Raw genomic sequence first — 7,045 nt, 5'->3', positions numbered from 1 at the left:
TACATCTACCTGTGTGAATAGTTTAACTTACACGTACATACATCTACCTGTGTGAATAGTTTACCTGCACGTACATGCACCTACCTGTGTGAATAGTTTACCTGCACGTACATCTACCTGTGTGAATAGTTTACCTGCACGTATCGCGATTTCCATGTTTTAATATTTAACCGTGTTTATATCTGCCAGCACGCATTTCAACAATTCCAGTAACACTAGTGTTTCTGGTTACACTTTAGAGACGGGAAAGGGAAGGGTCCTAGAGGGCGGGGAGACGGAGCGAACGCGTACCCTTTCTATGCCGCTCTCTCTCGCGTGCTCTCACGCCCTTCCTCCCATCCTCTCTTCATCTTATATAGATGGGGGGAAATTACAGACTGCTGCATGCAGATCATAATGCAACAGCAGCTAATAGTGGCCCTGAGGTGCGCGTAAAGCTATCTGTCTACAGATGGCCGGACCATAAAGCAAGCAAGCAGCATTCTCAGAACCGGGGGCTGAAAGATGCCCACAAACCGACCTGTGCGCTCACGTTGCGTGCGCGTGAGTGCGTGCGTGCCTGAGTGCGTGCGTGCGTGCGTACGTGCGCGTGGTTGACATTGTATGCGCGCGCGTGTGTGTGTGTGTCTGCATGCGTCTGCGTGCGTGTGTGTACGTGTATAGTAGCACAGTCTGCGTGGTGTACGTGTATGCGTGTATATAGTAGAGCAGACAGCCTGACTCCGCGAATGACTCCATTATCACAGAACACGCGCGAGCTAGACATTTATTATTCGCGGAATATTCAAATCATAAAAGCCGATCGGTGATTGATGGCGTGTGGGCGTGGTTTAGTGAGTCACTCCCAGGGGGCGCTACTCGATCGCGGGGTGACGCAAGCGTTAGTAACTTCATGCGTAAATGATTCTGCGAATGCGTTTTATGCGAACACCGTTCCTCCCTGCTTGCCTCTTCCCTGCCCCACCCACCACGTCCCTGCCCCACCCACCACGTCCCTGCATCCAGCCCCGCCAGCCCCTGCCGCTAACTACCGCCTCCCTGCCCCCAGCCACCTCCCTACTCCAACCCACCTCTTTCCTGCCTTCACCCACTTCCTCTCATCTTTCTTAATGCCTCCGCAGCACGCACGCACGCACGCACGAACGCACGCGGGTGCTGATGCAGCAGTGCAGTAATGATCGCGAAAAATGCCGCAAACGCTCGTAATTTACACGCAGATAATGAAAACGTCGGACGAACGAAGAAATTAGCATGCCTGGCGACTGTCGCACAGCGTACTGCCAGCTTGCTACCATGCAATGCTACCATGCAATGCTACCATGCAATGCTGCCAGCTTGTCATACTGCCAGCGTGCACCCTTACAGCTGCCAGCTGGCTATGCTGCAGGCTTTACCTTGATGCCAGCATGTCCTCTTACCAGCTTGCTCGCAGACAGAAGAGCAGAGCTTCACCGAACAAGATGAGAAGGTGCGTGCCTGATGCCAACATATCGCAATGTAGTAGAATTCATGTACAGAGAGAGAGAGAGAGAAAGAGAGAGAGAGAGCTGGTAGGCGTGTACTTACAGACTGAGCAAGGTGAGAGCTGGCAGGCGTGTACTTACAGACTGAGCAGGGTGAGAGCTGGCAGGCGTGTACTTACAGACTGAGCAAGGTGAGAGCTGGCAGGCGTGTACTTACAGACTGAGCAGGGTGAGAGCTGGCAGGCGCTCATCAAACTGTGGCATCTCCACTAACGCGTTGTAGTTGAGCTTGCTGAAACGGAAAATTTATTATTATTATTATTATAAAGTATTATTATATCGTATTAGCCCACCTACTTATATCACTGTCTGTCTCTCTCTCTCTCTCTCTTCCCCCTCTCTCTCCCTATCTACCTCTCTCTGTCTCTCCGCTTATATATATATATATAATATATATATATATATCTTAATAAACATAATCTCCATATCACAAACCTCCACCACAACCACCACCACTACCTCGTTCTGGTCGTTCTATTTCCTTCCTACCTACACTCTCACCCTCTCCTCCCCCTTCCTTCACCAAATCACTCTCCCTCATCTTTCGATCGATTCTCTCTGCCAAGTTAATTTCCTTATCTCTTCAATCCCACCTCCTTCTCTCGCTTTCTCGTACACGAGTTATTTCCGGCAGCTGACAACAGATGTTGTATGCCCAGAATAGCCACACAACCCTACACTTGCATTGCACACACACACACACACACACACACACACACACACACACACATTGCCCCATCCGCTTGTATAAAGTGTGAAAAGTATATCCGCCGGCATGAGCAATCGCATTGCAAAAAACTCTACACGTCATCAGTGTGTGAGCGTCTGCTGCCGCGGTTGCCGTGGTTGCGGATGCAGCGAGCATGCGCGCGCGGCCATGGCTTCCAATTCAGAAGCTACTTCTTAGTTCCACGCAGAGGGATGGATGGACAGACGATGGGGTCAAGCAGGCAGGCAGGCAGGCAGGCAGGCAGGCAGGCAGACAAGCAGGCAGGCAGGCAGACAAGCAGGCAGGCAAATAGATTGGCGCTACCCGCTGCGCGGCCAGACCACCAGCAGACCAGAATACATTCTAAGATTAATGACAGAATTAATTGCGAAATTAATGTCCGCGACTAATTATAACGAATGCGCACGAATGCATAATTAAACCCAGCGAGCGCATCTCTTTACCCGGCAACCGCGGCCAGTTTCCCATATCGGCTGCGACATTTATTCATTACGACGGGATCCGGTCGTCTGACAGGCGCCACCTACTGGCAAATGATTGCAAGGCGTGGCGCCATCTACTGGTCATCAATTAAACGTTAATGCATCTGACTGGCGCCGCGTGGTGGCGTAACCCCGCCAGACAAACACGAACATAAAATTACATAATTAAAATATCATTATACATAAGTATGAATATATAAATAACAAAGTTAATTTTTACTCAACCGAGCAAGTTTGAAACGTACCGCTGATGTTTCGCCTCCTGCCAGGAGGCTTTCTCAAAGCAAACTGATGTGAATCAGTTTTGACCACCAGATGGTGTGGTGGTCAATAGCTTAGTCCACACGTGACTAAGCCTGTACCCCACCTCGTCCCGGTTGATGTTTGGGGTCTTGCGGATCCAGATGGCCTCCTTAATCCAGCGCCTGATTTTGTTAGGCTCGCGATTGATGATCTTCGAATTCTCCCAATCGATGGTGTGGTTGTCCTTCGCTACATGATCAGTGATCGCGGATTTGGTGATTTCAGTGTGTGTGTGTGTGTGTGTGTGTGTGTGTGTGTGTGTGTGTGTGCGTGTGTGTGTGCGCGCATGTGTATATATGTAAATACGTGCGTACGTTTGTCAGTTAACCTTATCTGTGCACGCTGATACAAACGAATCATCTTATTGATATTTAGATTTAACGATCACGACACTATATCGCCCCTCGTTTTATCATTTCTTCATGCAAAAAATTGTTCAACCGCGTTCAAATTCCGGCGCACCACGCCAGTTGTCGGCCATTTTTGTTTTGGACACACACTTACAATTTCTTTTAACCATCCCGTGACGAAAAGATACGTATCTAGCGATCCTCTCTGTGATATTTGGCTATTGGTACTACCAGGATATATATATATATATTGATACCAGGATATATTGATACTACATAATGACAAATAATGACAAAATATGACAAAATATGACAATGACAAAATATGACAATTATTAAGCCCTGATACTACTTACATTTCATGCACAAAAAAACCTCACAACAATTTTACAATTACATTATCGTTTTACAAGTACAATTACAATTCCATCGTGTAGTTGTTTAGCGGCCGGGGGCTGCAACGCCTGGTGAACGATCGGTTTTTAACAATAATTACATAGCAAGAGTTTACAAGCATTACTAACTCCCGTCTATGAGCTATTAAATCCACTAATGACATCCGTAAGTACAACCTCTAACTATTCGTTATGACCTCTAATTAAAATCCTACGACATTTAATGAACACGAAGAGGGCATTTTGCGATGTACACGTAAAATCATTAACATATATACTGCAGCTGAGTTTTTAATTCAGTCGAAAAGGATTTCTTCCTAGCGCAGCCATCCTCATGTTTTTCCTCTGTAATAAAATTCTTACCGTCACGCAGTAATTGCATGCATGCAATATTTCTACGTGCAGTCAGTGAGATTTTCACAGTATAAACTTGCCATTAAGTAATGTGATCTCGTCTAGATACTATTCGCGCATTCGCCAATTTAAATATTATGAAACTAAAACACAAACTGCGTAAGTAAACGTCCGCACGGGGAAACTCTCGCAGAATAAATTTCACATCAAATAAAATCATTCTGCCTCGAGCGTTCGCTCGTAACTCTGCAAATTCTAACTTTCTGCGCAACAAAACCACCGCAAACCACCGCAAAAATATTTGTTTGCAAAACGAAGAAAGCCTGCGTTGATATTATCAGAATAAATTTCGCATGAAATAATATAATTCTGTTGCCCCCCCCAGCTCGTAAAATTCTCCACTCAAAACATTTCATAACGAACAGCGGTCAACGGTGACGAAACGGTCGCCGTGAGGGGGCCGCAGGTTGGCCGCTAGACTCAGCACGCTATATAACCGTTAATCAAGCGATCAATGTCAGATCTCGTGCGCTACTGTTAGCTAAATGTTCACACGTTACCCGCTGTGTCTGCTACAGCCTCTTCTTCATCCCAGACGCGTTTAAATGCCGACTGGCAGCGATTGAGTGATTTCCGGGTTTACTCATGCAGTCCCCTTCCTCCTACACCGTCAGTACCTACTGGCAGGTACTGGCATACCTGACAAGTACTGGCATACCTGACAGGTATTGGCAAACCTGACAGGTATTGGCATACCTGACAGGTACTGGCACACCCGACAGGTATTGGCATACCTGACAGGTATTGGCATACCTGACAGGTATTGGCACACCTGACAGGTACTGGCACACCTGACAGGTACTGGCATACCTGACAGGTATTGGCACACCTGACAGGTACTGGCACACCTGACAGGTACTGGCATACCTGACAGGTATTGATTTCTCCAAACATACATTGACTTTAAGTGCAGGCAGAAAAATAGCTGCAATCTATGCGGTGCGTATTAACCCGAAGGTTACGACAAAGTAAGGCGCGACACTATAGCGTCCATCATTGTGGAAGATCAACATCATAACCACAGGCACTTGGAACGTCTCAATTAAAGTAAGGTAAATAAGCACGAAATGTATTTACTACCAAAGTCTCTCTCCTCTATTTCGCCTATTATTGCCGATAATTACCCGTATCAATGCCGATAATTACCCGTAAATGCCGGTCAAATGCTCATCTGCAACGCGCAAATTTAAGTATACCGCACGCCCGCCCTGTGCACAAACAACATGAATAAGAGAGATAAATGTCATTATGATATGATAAAACTCTCTTATTCATGTTGTTTGTGCACAGGGCTGGCGTGCGGTGTACTTGTGTGTTGCAGATTCAGCATTTGACCGGCATTTACGGGTAATTATCATCAATAATAGGCGAAATAGAGTAGAGAAACATTAAGACTTAGGTAGTAAATACATTTCGTGTTTACATTTTTTTTTATTGAGACGTTCCAAGTGCCTGTGATCATAACCACCTAGTGTTTGACGACTTCAACTTACATACATTTTCGACATACAATTCAACGTACACAACGAACACGATATTTGTACTTTCAAATTCCAATTATCGAGCTACCGCCTTAATTATATTTACACAGTGTGTTTGCTTTTTTTAATGAAATGAATAACGTTTATTTAGAATTCCTTAACGGTAAACGTTTTAATGTTTAGACCGTGTCTATGGTTGCTTGCAGGCGTGCGATCAAACCATGTGTAAGGCTGTCAAAGAACTGTTCGTTAGTGTTTTTACTCCTGCTTCCACTTTTTACTAGTTTTACTTTTCGAGTTATTTATGTTGCAGGGGTGAGATGGTTCGGACAGGTTCATAAACTCGTTCACGGTCTGCGCGTATAATTTCTTAGTTTTTTTTCTGGTTTGGCGTCAGATTACGAGCGCACCTGGACAGATCGAGTTATTATACGTCAGCGATTTACGTGCTGTTCTACGTGCGCGTGCATATATGTGCGTGCGTGCGTGTGGGGGCGTGTACGTTTGCGCGAGTAAGTGCTTGCAAATACGCTGGTGCACAGCGCGCGGGCGTGCGTGCCTGCGTGACCGTCTGCGCATATAAGGCGTACACGCGTGCGTGTGCGTGTGCGTGCATACACGCGTGCGTGCACGCGGGAGCGTATATGTCCGCGCACGCGACAGGCCGCACGTTTGTCCGAGCCGTATCACCAACCTTGCGCGTGTTCCCAGAAGCGAACATTTTATTACCCGACTATTCTCGGATCTCTCTCTCTCTCTCTCTCTCTCTCTCTCATTATTGGTACCGCACACGCACGTGGCCGCGGTACCTCGCACAGAGAGACGCAGCGTGCTGGTTAGTGTGATACGTGCAATGTTGAGGGTCATCCATATCGAACGGAGAACATCCATACACAATGAAAACAAGAGAGCGCGTATCAATTATAAATCGTCCCGCTAATAGGCTATTAATTAATGAAGACGGAAAGAAAGAATTTATCTGTTGATGAATTGTAGTAACTTGTGGGAAACGTACGACAGATAGAGAGCATTTCCCGCCAACGTAACATTACCGGATATATATGTATGTATGACTGTATGTATATATATATATATATATATATATATACAGAGATTCTATATAAGATCTCCATTATGGACTCTTGATATATATATATACTAGTTTACTACTACTAGTATTACTACGATATACATAGGGTCACAATCCCACATGATGTGCTTGCTCACCATAACGTGCACGATACAGTGAGTGTACACCCACCAGCTAACGCGTGTACATGTAGGATTGATAAATGTGAGAACGAGCTCGTGGTATTCAGACGTTTTATGATCGCGGCTGACACACACGCGGACCCCCGTTCACAACC

The 7,045-nt window shown here is 46.0% G+C and overlaps 1 protein-coding gene across 2 annotated transcripts in view; it reads right to left on the bottom strand.

Moving 5' to 3' along the window:
• Positions 1–1,755, bottom strand: part of LOC106810868 (leucine-rich repeats and immunoglobulin-like domains protein 3) — a gene marked incomplete at its 5' end in the record, with an annotated part of 32,890 nt that extends 31,135 nt beyond the window's left edge. For both annotated transcript variants that reach the window (XM_014814334.1, XM_014814335.1), the window contains 1 exon segment: positions 1,681–1,755.
• Positions 1,756–7,045: the final 5,290 nt, after the last annotated feature.

Source organism: Priapulus caudatus, unplaced genomic scaffold (genome assembly GCF_000485595.1).
Source record: "Priapulus caudatus unplaced genomic scaffold, Priapulus_caudatus-5.0.1 Scaffold479, whole genome shotgun sequence".
Classification (NCBI taxonomy): domain Eukaryota; kingdom Metazoa; phylum Priapulida; class Priapulimorpha; order Priapulimorphida; family Priapulidae; genus Priapulus; species Priapulus caudatus.
Note: the sequence above shows the minus strand (reverse complement) of the source record. Positions and strands in the feature narration are given on the sequence as shown.